At 44.8% G+C, this 15,106-nt stretch overlaps 1 long non-coding RNA gene across 1 annotated transcript; it reads right to left on the reverse strand.

Annotated features, from left to right (window-relative positions):
• LOC144097161 (uncharacterized) lies at positions 1-5,899 on the reverse strand. The gene is made up of 4 exons (XR_013306926.1): positions 5,790-5,899; positions 4,477-4,583; positions 914-995; positions 1-95 (listed from the first exon to the last, which is right to left on the reverse strand). It is a non-coding gene; the product is annotated as an uncharacterized LOC144097161 (long non-coding RNA).
• Between the last annotated feature and the right edge of the window lie 9,207 nt (positions 5,900-15,106).

The following is a 15,106-nucleotide window of genomic DNA, read 5'->3' on the forward strand; positions in this document are numbered from 1 at the left end:
ATGGGAACTTTTTTTTATTGAAAAGTCAACAATGCTGGCAGGACACGAATTGATGGAATGAAGCCGGTCTTCGAGCGGCTAATTTGTTCAGGCACCTGAAAGTAAACATGTTATAACGACCATTTCAGTTGTGACCAATCCGAGTTCTAATTATATAAAGGAAATTTTAACATAGTCAAGAAATATTTTGAATTTCCATTTCTTAAGCAAGCTATTTCCTTGCACAAATTTTACAGCAAAGATGAGCAGAAAAGATCTCATTATGGGCAAAGCATAGCCATAGATTCGACAATTGAGCATGATGAAGTATCCCTTAGCGGGTAATATTACTCTCTGACGCATATAGCACTATGCATTCCAATCACATTCTTTATGTGCAGATTTTCCGCCCATAGTTTCATTAGATGGCTAAGCAATTCATTAGTACGCAATACTTTTACTAAGATTCCACTTTACCTAATACGGCTTAATTCGTTCCGTAGTTGTAGAATGGCTAGCAGAAGCACAAATGTGAAGAAAAAGTTGGCAGTCCTTACGACAGTTTTCGCAACCCGACGTTTAATGACTTTGAATGGGCACTTAAATTCTGTGCGGTGGCATCAGTCAACCAAAAGCTTTTCAGTTTTTTCTTGGAGCTACAACACCTCTGACGCGAGAGATGCTTGCCGATATTCCTTTGCATTGGTTAATGGGCATTTCAGGAAGGCCAAGTGGCTTTAAAACCGTAGGCGTGCTTGTGTTCATTATTTGTTTGGTGTTAAAGTGCTAAAAATACATGTTAAGGAAACGTCTGGTAAGTCGGATTTTTATTATAAAAATGAGGCAGCAAAGCAATATACAAAAGTATACTTCAAGGCATGCACCGGACGCTCTGAAACACTTTTTCTCTTTGTTTACAATGTTTTAAACTTACACTGGTAAACTGGCAGGCAGGGAGCTGCGAAGCACTGAAACTGGTGCCTTACGCAAGACTGCCCAGGCCGGCAGAAACGCCCCTGCGAAAAGAAAAGAAAAAAAAATGTTGGACGTTAAATATGCTCAGTGCTACAAATATCTCCAGGTATCCCCTTTGTCATGACTCAGAACTGCCAAACACCTGTATTATATATATATTATATGACCTCGACAAAGTGCAGTCGTCGCCAATAATGATAACTATATCAGCACCACATTTCGGATATTTGTCGAATACCCAAAAATTCTGGACAAAAAATTTTTTGAATAGAAATGTTAAGTAGCACAGTCTTTTCATACTTCGTGTGATTTCACTATAATAATCAATGTACCCGCCGGATTGACTTTTTTGCTATTAAATTTTTTTGAGATCTTCAGAAGCGTTCCTCGTCGGCTTTTTTATGAAAGTCTCAACTGCTCGATGGAAGCGATGGACACACTATAAAGAAATATTTTGCTGCATATCGAAACAATGAGCCATTGTCTTCAATATTTACATAGCAGCACCTTGCAGTTTCTCATTATTCAAAACTTTTGTCCAACAACGTTGGAGATGAGTGCGCAAAAAAAAGGGGGTTCCTTGCCTTATCCTTCAAAGGAACAGCGGCGGGAGCCGAAGCGCTGCACACTCTTCTGCGCGAAAGCTACACTAGGTCGCACTAATAGCACACATGAGTTGGAATTTGAGTTTATTATCACAAACAAGGAGATAGAATGGTTGTGGGGGATACAAGGGGCAAAAGCTGCTCAGGGGCAGGTTGATTGGCCCAAAGTATTGTTACAATGGCTGCAGCAGGGCGGTTAGAATGACTATGAATAGACTGAAAGTTAAAACAAAAGCAAAAAAACTCAAAAACCAAAATTCAAACAGTAAAAAGGATAAAAACAAAACAGAAAAGAAAGTACACCGTACACAGCCTATTACAGTAGACAGTCATGGGCACAAGAATATTTCAAACAGGTTACTTACAGAGCAAGTGAGCACGTCGATGTTACATTGAGTAAGATCATTTAGTAACTTTGGCTACCTGTAGCATAACATTTGTTGACCATAATTAGTTCGCGGATGAGGAACATACCAAGTCTCCAGATCTCGAGTAGTGCGGGGGGCAACGCGTTTTGTGAGATTAACGAGAGAGCAAAGGTTACCTATTCTATTCTTTGTGTCTTTACGGCGGTGATTCCAGGCGGTGATTCAATAAGGAGGCAAGTTTTAGGGTTCTTAATTCACGGAATAGGGGAGCAGAATGAAGGTCCTGAGGCTATATTCCAAATGACGCGGATAAAGTTTTTCTGGATGATAAGCAGTCTGTGAATGCCTGTACAAGTTGTTGTCTCCCACACAAGACAGCAGTAATTAAGATGACTGAAAAAAAAAGCGTTATATATTAGCAGCTTTACGTAAAGAGGAAGGCATCTGAGAGAATGGACTAGATACAGCACCTCAGAGAGTTTACCGGTGAGAAAATTTGTATGGGAATTCGAGGACATATTATGATCAAAGTGTGCGCCCAAACATTTGAATGTTCGTACAACTTCGATTTTGAAAGTATTTTGTAGTATATCACCTGATAAAGCAGCGTTCTTGTGTTTCGGTTGAAAGAGTAAGGCTTTGGCTTTAACAGTGTTTATTAAAACGCCGTTTTCGATAGACCACATATGTAACTTAGAAAGCACGTGGTTAGCATGTAGGGTTAGAAGTGTAGTATCATCAGCATACATAATGTATTGGGATGCGGAATTGGGATCAATGTTAGTACGACATTAACATGTGTTCAAGAACGTGAATGAAACTGCATCGTTTTTTCCGACCACATTGTCAGTTTTTTGTAACTTAAGGTATCTTTGATATTCCTTGCGGCAATGCTTTTATCAATAAAACCCAATGCCACGATATGTGTGGGTTCATTCACGCAATTCAAGAGCAAGAAGTGTGACATTAACTTGTGTGCAAGAATGTGAATGAAACTCCACCACATTTTTTCCGACCAGATTCTCAGTTTTTGCAACTTAATGTATCTTTGATATCTCTTACGGCGATGTTTTTATCCATAAAACCAAAGGCCATGATATATGTGGGTTCATTCGCACAGTTTAAGATTAAGTTTGCTGGTATTTTGAAGCTACACATTATTTCAAGTTATCTTACAGTAGATAAATAACTTCACAAAGAAAATGTGACTTCGAGTTTAATTAGCTTAAAGGTAACAGCTACAATAATTTTGGAGAACTCACCTGGAAAGTAAGCGTGACTGCTAACAATGGTGTCTCTTTCATAATGAAAGCCGCTCCCAGTCATTTCCACTTGCCGCTGCCTTACGCTACTAATGGCAGTGCAATCTAACATATTTCGACCCTTCTACAGTCCACCTCACTCTCTGCCTCTTCGGCTGCGTTTCCTTGCAATGTAATCTAATTTGTTGTCATAACCCCGGTTCATGTCCAGCATTCTTGGACAAAAATTTCGAGTTTTGTAATATTGTAAGGTACTGTTATGGAAATATTTAGGATAATGGTTCATTCTCTCGATGCGTAGCAAAATCTTTAAAACGTTTTCATCTCATCGAGCAGTTAAAATTGCCATCAAAAACCGAAGGGAAACGTTTTTGACGATAGCGAAAAAGTTAAAAACAAACCTGTCGGCGGGAAATCTGCGCATATATGAATTGTTCTAGTGAATTTTTACAGTATATATGAAAGATTTTCCTTCAGAAACTCTTTCCGATCAAAAAATGATTTTGACCAGAATTGCTGGGTATGTATACATGTTCTCTGCGTTACACTTGCCACCTGAGTCCATTTCCACCTCTGGAATCTCTTTGGGATATGATTAAGTTGAATCTTCTCTCAAATCTACGTGGTTCTCGAGAATTTTGTGCGCAGTACGGGCACCGAGTATATCCACAGTCCATCTCTATAATTAAAACAAGTGCATTTTTCTTGATGTTCAGGGCTTATACGCTTATTGCAGCTGAGGCTAATGATTAATCATTTGACCAGAATATGTCGTCGATGCCTCCTCGTTAATTGCCTCTTTCATTACTCTTTCTGCCATTCGAGCATAGCCGTTCCAAATACATCAGCAGTCTGATATGTCGTCATGTCACACTTTCATTACACAGTCAGAAAATTCAAATATTTGGAGAGAATCGTCTAGCATTTCACCAAAATAAATGTGTTAGGTGTAATAATTTCCCCATGCTGCACCTCGTGGTTTAAGCCGAATCCTAGTGCCACGCTCTGTTGTAGTTCCAGCTCCCTTCCTCTGTTTATTATTTGTCTAAATTCTAGACGCATTCGTGTCATAGAGGTATAGGCGTCATTTAAAGCGCCGGGAGAGTGGTCATCAAAGTTTACACGCAGTCGTAAGCTGCTTATTTTCTGTGCCAATGTTCTTTGGCCCTTGTACAACCTCAGCAAATGCCCCACGAACGACAGCACTGCCTGCCTAAACGATCAGATATGGTACAGTCAGACTCGAAATACTTCGCTTAATAAAAGAGCACGGAATGAGGTACTTACTCCACACGGCGGCTGGCCGATGGGTCGCGGATATGGACTTCCACCCGGAAATCTGCCTGTATGGAACCCGCCTCCTGCTAACAACAGCTGAGCTTCTACCAAAAAAGCTGCAAGAACAAAAATAATGCTCCTGTCCGTGACCTCCGGTTCAAAATAAATTTGCCTTATCAACCATGAGCGCTCTTTGAACTCGCATATTTTTTTCTCTCTAAAGGCTCTTCTCTAGAGAAAGGAAAAATTTTTTGCTTTAAAAAGGTCAAAAGCCTCATTTTTATAAATGACAGATGAAAATACGAATGATTCCCACACGCAGGCCCAGTTGCCGATCCGAGAGATAAAGAAATGTTGGCTAAATAATAGAAGTTTAAAATGAGCCCTATTATATTGCAACCTTCCCTACTCACCGCGGGAATGATTCTTTCCATATCAAACTTTCCAGAAAATCTTGGGGCAGCTTCTGCACCTTGAACGCCTAGCGATGCCGTGCAAAATACCATTAAAGCTCTCGCCACGAAGCGGGAACTGGCACTTGCGGGAACTTGTTTGCGCTGAACCAAATAAAGGAAGCTTATAAAAGAAGTCACACTATGTTAGGCGCGGTTTGCTATTTACGACAAAGAACAAAGAGTCGTCGGTAATATACTCTTTTCTAAGAAAAAAAAGATATTGAGAAAAGTTTAGAGATAAGCCCCTTTAACGTCCGGAACGCTACTACGCATACGTTATATCCTCGGGAGTGACACTGGTCTCCAGTTGGAGCAAAACAATTATAATTCAAATTTTTGTAAGGAGTATATATAGGTGGAACACAAAAACTCTGCCCTTCCTGATGATTAAGTGGGCCCTTTCGGTCACGTCCTTTTCCCCCCGCGTGCCAACTTTGCAGTGACTTCCGGCCCTCAATTACACTTTTCAATCTCTTCTGCAAGATGAAGTCAATAGGTAAAGAATTCAGCCAGGTGTGAGTCTTTAAAAACACTGATACTCGCTAATAAAATGAACAGATGCGGATATCTTCAGGAGCCGCATTGGCCCTTCCCTGAAACAGGGAAGTATCCATTTTAAAAGAAGTTCGCAGCGTTCGTTTTGCGCGCCTAGCTTCAAATAATTCTACGTAGCTTATTAGAAAGGGTTCAGAATATAGGTGTCATTCATATCATGCAGTCACCTAAGCAGACAAAAACACCGTGGAATCGCTTTTACCAAAGGAAATATATGAGCGGAGTGCATGACAACCTGTCGATGATTTTGAGTATCACTGTCTCTTCAGTGCACAAGCGTTTGCGACGTGCGCCTTCCTGAGTACGACTTACCTGCAGACAGCACGACGGCAGCTAGTAGCAGGGCTAAGCACTTCATTCTGGCGTTCGGTGCACCGGAACACTGACTAAAGAAGCGAGCCCTCGAAGGGTTTTTATCACACCTTCCAGGCGTTCGCTAGGCGCACGGTTTCCCACTCCAGCATCAGAAAATCTACTGCTGAAGCTAAGGAGAAAAACGGCAGTCTTTAGGAGATTTTTCTTTTTATATCGCTTTAGCGAGAGTTGCATCACGGAAAAATAGCTGCCAGTATGGCTGGGAATTCCTGGGCTGCAGTGTGGGGGTGCACTGCATTGGTCGAGGCGGTTTCACTGCAAGCTGCGTTCTCTCCACGCATGTCGGCTGCACTAAAAAAAACCAATATCTGCCTGGAAGTCTATCTATCGCTCCCTCCGGCATTCCTTGTCGAGGCAGAATGTGCGCCGCCTTTCCTGTTTTGGCATTTTACGAACCACAGTGCGAAAGCGAAAGCTAGCCTGTTTCCAGGACAGATAAAATGTTTCCTTCTAAGGCCGAGAGGAGCACTGGATTTTGTGTATTTTGTTCGTTGCTTTTTCTTTGCAGTAGCAACGCGAATGTTAAAACCAATATGGTGTAAAGTTTCTTGCCCTGACATATGTACTGTCCTCTAACTTGAGTAATTAAACAAAATAGACGGCGAGGTAAGATTACTGAATTCCGGTAAACAGCAAGAATACTTGGCTAAACTCCAAAAATGCCTCATATTTTTCTGACAGCCAGTTCTGAGGCTATCGCGTCCGGCACTTTCTCTAGTCGACACATTCCTACAAGTTTCCTTGTTCGATAGATATACGTTGCGTTTTTACAGTTTCAGCGTGATATACAGTTGATAAAAACGGTACCTTGTGGGGCATTTTACAATGCGGGAAAACAATTTTGGCACTAATGTCTTGTCTTTGTTTTTCCTTGGTGCGATAATATTCAGGGAAGAAGTGAACAATGTACTGCGCTCGTTTTAAACATTTTGATGTTTTGCCCCCCCCCCCCCCCCTTCCAAGAAAAAAGAAAAATAATAAATTGCACTTTTTAAACACTTCTTCAGCCAGTAGTGAAAGTAAATGAACGTTTTATTTTAGTTGTGATGTAAGCGGGGATAGCGTCCAATTTTGAAATCGATCCTGGACACCTCCGTAGAGGTCGAGCACTCGCTCTTTGTAAAATCTGCGATCATCGGCCTTCAAGCGTTCGTCCATACTATGGAACCTTAGTCGAAGTCTCCGAACCTGTGAGACAAAAAAATCATTATAAGGGAACTATCTGCAGTCAGATCACTAAAGCGAGGAGCCCTCGCCCCGACCTACCTCCACTACAAGAGGACTTTGCCTTCATATAACCCAGGGGATGCTCCGGCGCTTACGTCAAGGCACTAGTACCAGCGATGACGCCTTTCACGGTTTTCGCAATCGGCTAAAATGCCCAACTGGCTTTTACTCCACGATGACCTATACCACAAGCCGCTGCTCTTTGCCTTCCTCTGGCCTCCTAGGATCCGCTAAGGTGCAGGTTTACACATATTTTACACATATGTTTACACATAATTTGTGCATGAAAGTGGGCGAGATGAAGCCGGGCTTACTAGCCGCTACTCGGTAGTATTACCGCCGGTCATTCCCATAGTTTCGATGCCTACTGGACCACCGAGTCGGCTTATAGCTCCAACCTTTTTCGGTGATTTCTGAGAAAGCCGAGTTCCCTAGTTCCCAGGTTTGATTCGCCCAGCCGCAAGCCTCCATGTGGTACCGAGCTACTCAGAATCGGAAACCAACACGGCCCTGCTGTGTGATACGCCCTTCGCAGAGGCAGAGAATAGTGCGGATGTATGTTTTCTAGTCTTTCGAGTTTCGCAGCCTTTTAAAGCCAGATTCCAAGGACCCAGTCTGGACACCTCCAGACGTGCCCCTCATCTGGCAATAGGCGACTCGGGCTCCAGCACGCTCCCAGGCTACAGAGTTGGCCCCAGCAAGCCCACCCCGACTGCCGGCGTTGCAACTGTAGGCGGCTTGGTAGCCATAACTTCACTTCGTGCCTCCATGAGGCAGGCGGAAACACGAGCAGGTCGCCTGGCGGATTCTCCCTCTCCCCCTCCCCCTCCTTTCATGCACATTTTAAACAGTCGGCTGGTAACGTAGGCATCCGGGCGGTGCTTTTACAGGAAAAAAAAACACGCAAGCAACCTCCACTTATCTGCGACTGAAAGAATGTTGCCTTATCCGTTCACGAGAGAACATTATCTCCATTGTCAATAATGTGCGCTTGCGTAAGATAATTATGTCGAAAAAAAGAATAGAAAGGCGCTTTTAAGTAATTTAACATACCGAAAGACCCCTTGGGTTTGGACCACAATCTATATTTAACTTAACTGTTTGATAGCACAGCTGGCTGTTTGCTCATTTAGTAGTCTGAAATTAGAAGAGAGCAGTTATCGGTTACACTCGGAATCTACTTTGCCTTATTGTCGGGCCTCGATGCAAGGGTCAATTCTATGTCTTCTAATGAAATTATCATGCACTCAGTAGCGATCGCTGCTCGCATCCTCGAACTACACAACGAACTGGTCATCATTATTCTACAGGAAATAGCATGAAAAATGAACTTCCGGCGAAGTGGATTGAACAGCGAGACATCTGTGCCGCTGCTAACAATCCTAGACTGAAAGAAGGCGAAGAGCTCCTGGCAGCGTTCAGGATGAATCTGCAAGGAAGCGACTAAATCATGTTTGAGGGACTGAAGCGTTCGCTAAGATGAAAGTGGTTGCCCTAATTTACATTAATATCCGGCGGTTTTGGATGCCTTCAGGTATAAAGAGTAGACACAAATGTGGCACTCTTAAATCCTAAGAAAGACAGATTTTCTAGGGTCAGCAGTTCTTTAGGTGTCGGAGATCGTGTCCCTCCACTCATCGCAGGAAACAGCTGTTGCTGGCATGGACGATACCGCGTGGCGACCTCAACGATATGCAGCAAGGAGCACATGGACTGAAGTTTTCGTTTGCCGCAGCCAGAGAGCAATTAAGCATATCTATAACGTGCTTAGACCCCGTAAGTTCATGTTGTACCGTTGCGTGGCGAACAGAATGGTGGCGCGCCTCGATTTTACGAATACTACATCTCTTCCGCAGCATGATTCCTTAGGGAGGAGAAATTACAAGAGGCCCATAGGTTGGGCAGTGCTCGTTAGGAAAATGCAAGCACAGCACAGTCCTACTGCCGAAAAAATAAACATCCTTCTTGGCGGCTAAATGCAATGCAAATGGTTTAATTTGCCTGCGTTGACTATGTGCATAGTTTTTTCACTGCACAGAAAAAAATGTAAGAGGTTTAAGATTTTTTATGTATCTTTTCTTTAAACGAAAACGTGCATGAGCAATTACGGGGGCAGGACAGGCGACGAAGTTGAGTAGATTTTTACGCAGAAAAGTGTACGCCCATAGGAAAAAAGTCGCACGATTTATCGTGTCAAAAAAAAAAAAAGATTTCATTTGAAACGGGAATCGTAGTGATAATCTAGCTCGTCGGCAGTTTTGCTTTGTTTTCATTCGCGTGATATTGTTTATTTTCTTGCGTTTCGCTCAGTGCTGATTTTGTCGCCGTCCCTTCAACATACATCCTGATTCTGCTTTTTTTATTTCCTTTTAGTTGTGCATTTAAAAATCTGCAAAGCTGATGAGATATGAATTCCGTTTCGATTCCCATTGGTCAACCAGTTTGTAGTCGGTGCATATGTGAACGCTGTGATTTTTTTTCGTCGTGCACACGTCTGTTTCCAGTGTTCTTTAGCGAACACTCAGGTCTCGATGTGCGATAAGTAAATGAAATCATAGCACATAGCGTTCCTTAGTGTAGGTGTTGGAAAACATTGATTAATGGCGATTTTCAAGAGAGAGTGGGGCTGGCTTTAAGGGCCAGCCCCTTACAAGTTCTAGGAGGAGTCCCTAGTCCAGATCACCTGTGACTTCCGCCGCAGCTCGGGCCCTAGCCAGGGTAGCTCGTTGGCCATCTAAGGTAGAACAGCCGAGTAGGAAGGCCTTCCAGCTCTCTCGGGTAGGTGAGGGGAAAGGGGGGTGCAAGCGGAATCAGCGGGCATGCCCACATCATGTGGTACACGTCTGAGAACGCGCACACACTATGCGAGCACTCCCCGTTAAAGGCCGGACTACAAAATTATAGATGCGAGCAACGGGATCGCCCGGACACACGTTTTGTCATCTGGACCATAGCATATGCGGGACTAGAGGGAAAGGAGGCAGCAGACTCGTCAGCCCGCGGGCTCAACTGCCGGGCATCGCCACGACACTCGCAGCCAGATGTATCATAACTTAATGCTGCTAACACTTACGAAGACATTATTCAATTATATCAAACCCACCTTAGCAGCTCTCATCACCCTGCGAAAGGGCTAACCAAAAGCGAGGAGCGTTGGCTCCTTCGCTTGCAATACCAACACGGTACTATGCCCGGCAGTGGGCCCGTACAGTGCTGGGAGGCAGAAGCCTATCGACGGCAGCGGGAGTCTCGTGGTCTTGTATTGTCTGTGCGTGTCATATATCCCTGGCTAAGAGAAACATTGGAGCAGTCTTCTTTCCTTGCTCGCCGCTGTTGACGTTTGGTCTTGTCCACGGAGCACAACATGCATGGTGCCGGTTGGCGTCCGAGGAATGGCGCCGCGGCCACGGCACATACAGACCACACTCCACTTTCCAGAGTGAGACCTGCTAATCGGCGCCTCATCCGTTGCCCTTGATTTGGGTTTTACTCGCAATTCGCTCAAGCGTCGCTCCTTTCAGAGGCGCCACCATTTCCCCCATCAGGAAGTGCTTTTTGTCGTGTCTCGTTCGTTTTGAGTGCACGTGTGCCTCCACTACGTTTTTGAGGCCGTTTTTCGTGCCTCCAATGAATCAGCTGTGGATTATTTTACTACAGACAGCCTCAATCGTCCATGTGGAGTGATATCACCGCAAAAGAAGGTGTATTTCTGCGTTGAACTCTGCAAATAGAGAGGGTGCTCACCAAAGCCAATCTCACTCGACGAGTTTCCTGCTGTTCACTTGCGAAACTAGTGGGCGAAAAGAATTTATGGACAAGCCGAAGTTATCGTATGCAAGCACCAGTTATCTCCATTAGGTTGCAAAAGAAAAATATTTCATAAACTTTTGAACTACCGATTGTAAACGACCAAGGTTTAAGTAGCGCGAATATAAGTAAAGACAAAGATAGGATACCGCTACTACTGACTATCAATCGGCATTATTTTTCAGATACTCGAAGATTCCGATGTTCATCATAGAGTATAAACACTAAACAGTGAAAAGAGAAGTGAACAACTAGGTATGAAGGTGACAAACGGGACCTAGTGAGAGTGGTCGCTAATATCTGGATAAGGCAGGTAAAACAGAAACGACAGTAATAAACAGCGACAACGCAAGCAAAAAAAAAACAGGCAAAATGTGTGTACAAGTGACAAGAAAGAGCCAATTCGCTGCATGGCCTGAATAAGAACGTTAAAGAATAGCGCTGCAAAAACACGGGCAAAGAAGCCGCACGACGACACAAGCGTTCGTGTCGTCGTACCCTTTCTTTGTGTTTCCGTAGCGCTGTTTTGTTAACATGTGTTACCAACAAGCCCGCTCTTCAGTCTTCTGATTCAGAGAACTCTTGATCAAGAAGTGCGATTTCTTTCGGAATTATGGTGACAGGCGGCTCGGTCGCACAGGCTTTTTTCTCTAGGATGAAGAAGTCTTCCCGAATCTTTCATTCACTACGGTCATAATATTTTTGATGCCCGTTAACAGGGAGATCAATCTTTACAACGGCCGCGGAGAATAGCCATGTGAAAACTTCTTGCAACTTCCAGTGAACTGCCGCGATCATTCGCCCTCTCCGCTTTCACCCTGTCCACAAGAATTTTGGGTTTGTCCCTACGCATGACTTGCCCCAAGACAGAGGCATTTTAAATAACCTTAGTCTTGCATCATGCCAACCGATAATTGTCTTCTATGTCGCACGCTGTACCTTGAGTCTTGTCAGCGTTAACCTGCTTACTTATGGTTCTGTGCCTGCTAGGTGCAAAAACAATCGCCATATTGTGTACTCTGACTCTTCCTGTGAACCACTCGGAAAGTGCCTGATGTGCAAAAAGTAATTTTTATTGTTCAGTTTCGCCTCTGATCCGAGAGAAAAGCAGGCGAAACTAATGATCGTCGGGGCCAATCCGAAATGGCGCAAGGTTCTCAATGATTATCACGATTGCAGCATGCATGAAACAAAACATTTCAAGCAAACATTTCGCCTGCTTTGCCGCAGTTTAATCAAAAGATTTTTTGCCGTATGTTTCGTTTTCAGGGATCTACATTTGAGTTAACGCTCCCGAATTTAACAAGCGAATATAAGCGTGCAACAAGTTAGCTAAGGGCGCGTTTCGCTTTAAACGCGCGGCAAGTAGCGCGGCTTCACCATTGGACGCTTGTAAGTTTGAGACAGAAATGGTAATAGCGCTGCAATTAGACGCACACATGAAAGACTGACACAGGACATGCGCTAACTTCATCTGATTTTATTCACTGCAAAGCCAGCAAATATATGGAAAATTCAAGGCATGCGCAAACAACGCCTACACAACAGGCATCAACAAAACCGTTCAAGATATGATATCTCATTCTTGAAAAGGCGAACCGAGGTATCACTCACGCAATCTACTCCCCTCTTCCTAATGTGGAATGCTTCCAGAAGTTTCCTCGCCTTCGTATCTCCACTCCTGCCCAGAATCTTTATCTCCCGAAGCCGTGGCTCACACTTCTTGCATTGCTGGCATCTTTTTTGCCCCGGCCCATGTTCTGCCGCACGATTACAAACGAAGCACTCCGCGCAATGCTGTGAAAGATGCGCACCTCCTAGATTTGTAAGTGATCTTGCGTGCTCAGCCGCGCGGTCATTAACGCACCGCCCCGTTTGGCCCACGTAGGCTTTTCCGCAGGTCAGTGGTATTTCATACACCACACCTGTGCAGCACTTCACGTACTGCTTGCCATGCTTTTTGTTGCAGGAGCTCTTTTTATCGCTCCCAATGCGCGCGCATAGCTGGCCAAGCTTTCGTGGGGCAGAAAACACGACCGGCACGCCGTGTCGCTTTGCCACTTTCTTCACATTGTGCGCGACCCTGTGCACATAAGGCACAACTTCTGGTCTCACCGACTGTTTGTTCGGCTCAGTCTCCTTGTGAAACAACGCACACTTGACTTTTCTTAGGAGGGCTTCAGCAACTGCTGTGATAACCGTGCATGGGAACCCCGCCGAAACCAACCGATCAACTTGCGTGTCAAAACTCATCTGCATATCATGGTGACACGACTTCACGAGAGCCGACTCAAGGCAGAGGCGAGCAATGGCGCGTTTTACAGTTTTTGAGTGCGCTGATGTGTAAGGCAAAAGCTCCTTCTGGGCTCGAGGGGAATAACGCCAACAAACATGATCCTCGCCCAGGGTAATATTAAGGTCTAAAAACTGTAAGCTCCCCCCTTTGGGTAGCTCATGAGTGAACACCAACCCCCTCCCCTCTTTTTGGAAGTTGGCTAAAAAGAGGGGAGGGGGTTGGTGTTCACTCATGAGCTACCCAAAGGGGGGAGCTTAGTTTTTAGACCTTAATATTACCCTTGGCGAGGATCATGTTTGTTGGCGTTATTCCCCTCGAGCCCAGAAGGAGCTTTTGCCTTACACATCAGCGCACTCAAAAACTGTAAAACGCGCCATTGCTCGCCTCTGCCTTGAGTCGGCTCTCGTGAAGTCGTGTCACCATGATATGCAGATGAGTTTTGACACGCAAGTTGATCGGTTGGTTTCGGCGGGGTTCCCATGCACGGTTATCACAGCAGTTGCCGAAGCCCTCCTAAGAAAAGTCAAGTGTGCGTTGTTTCACAAGGCGACTGAGCCGAACAAACAGTCGGTGAGACCAGAAGTTGTGCCTTATGTGCACAGGGTCGCGCACAATGTGAAGAAAGTGGCAAAGCGACATGGCGTGCCGGTCGTGTTTTCTGCCCCACGAAAGCTTGGCCAGCTATGCGCGCGCATTGGGAGCGATAAAAAGAGCTCCTGCAACAAAAAGCATGGCAAGCAGTACGTGAAGTGCTGCACAGGTGTGGTGTATGAAATACCACTGACCTGCGGAAAAGCCTACGTGGGCCAAACGGGGCGGTGCGTTAATGACCGCGCGGCTGAGCACGCAAGATCGCTTACAAATCTAGGAGGTGCGCATCTTTCACAGCATTGCGCGGAGTGCTTCGTTTGTAATCGTGCGGCAGAACATGGGCCGGGGCAAAAAAGATGCCAGCAATGCAAGAAGTGTGAGCCACGGCTTCGGGAGATAAAGATTCTGGGCAGGAGTGGAGATACGAAGGCGAGGGAACTTCTTGAAGCATTCCACATTAGGAAGAGGGGAGTAGATTGCGTGAGTGATACCTCGGTTCGCCTTTTCAAGAATGAGATATCATATCTTGAACGGTTTTGTTGATGCCTGTTGTGTAGGTGTTGTTTGCGCATGCCTTGAATTTTCCATATATTTGCTGGCTTTGCAGTGAATAAAATCAGATGAAGTTAGCGCATGTCCTGTGTCAGTCTTTCTTGTGTACGTCTAATTGCAGCGCTATTACCATTTCTGTCTCAAATAATGCACCATCTAGCCCAAACTGACGTTCTTCTAAGACGCTTGTAAGGACTAACAAATACAATAGTGCGCCAAGTTTAGAATCTATGTGAAAAAAAAAAGCAAAGCGAAGAACCGGCTATGCGATCCAGAGGATCACATCCACGCCCATCCGTAAAGTCGCCCTCAAATATTGCTTACAAATGCAAGAACTGCCACTCAGAAAATATTTGAGCGGCTAACTGTATAGCATATCTTGCTTATGTGCCCGTTATGACTTAGCGGCACATGCTTTAAAGAACCATGGTTCTAGACTGCTTTGAAAGCCGCTCATCAGCCCAAGCGCACCATCGGAGGATTCAAAGTTGAAAGTTGGGGGAAGGAAATGTGGCGCCCCTTGTTGCGGCGCGCCTATTGGGCGGGGTATTACGGTGAGGACCTCTTCAGAACATGCAGCCAATCGTGCTGCGATTAATCCAATAAATCAGCCAAATAGCCAGCTTGTCGACTAACATGCCTTCGTTTTCCCCTATTTGCTCTCTGCGTGTCGGTTTCATTGGCGAAATATGCGCCATGTTCAAAAAGCGTTGGTTTGAAGCGACGCTGAAACCCACATTTAAACAAAATCTTATTGAGGCACAGAATGCGTTTCCAGCTC

This window comes from Amblyomma americanum, chromosome 7 (genome assembly GCF_052857255.1).
Source record: "Amblyomma americanum isolate KBUSLIRL-KWMA chromosome 7, ASM5285725v1, whole genome shotgun sequence".
In the NCBI taxonomy this organism is placed as follows: Eukaryota; Metazoa; Arthropoda; class Arachnida; order Ixodida; family Ixodidae; genus Amblyomma; species Amblyomma americanum.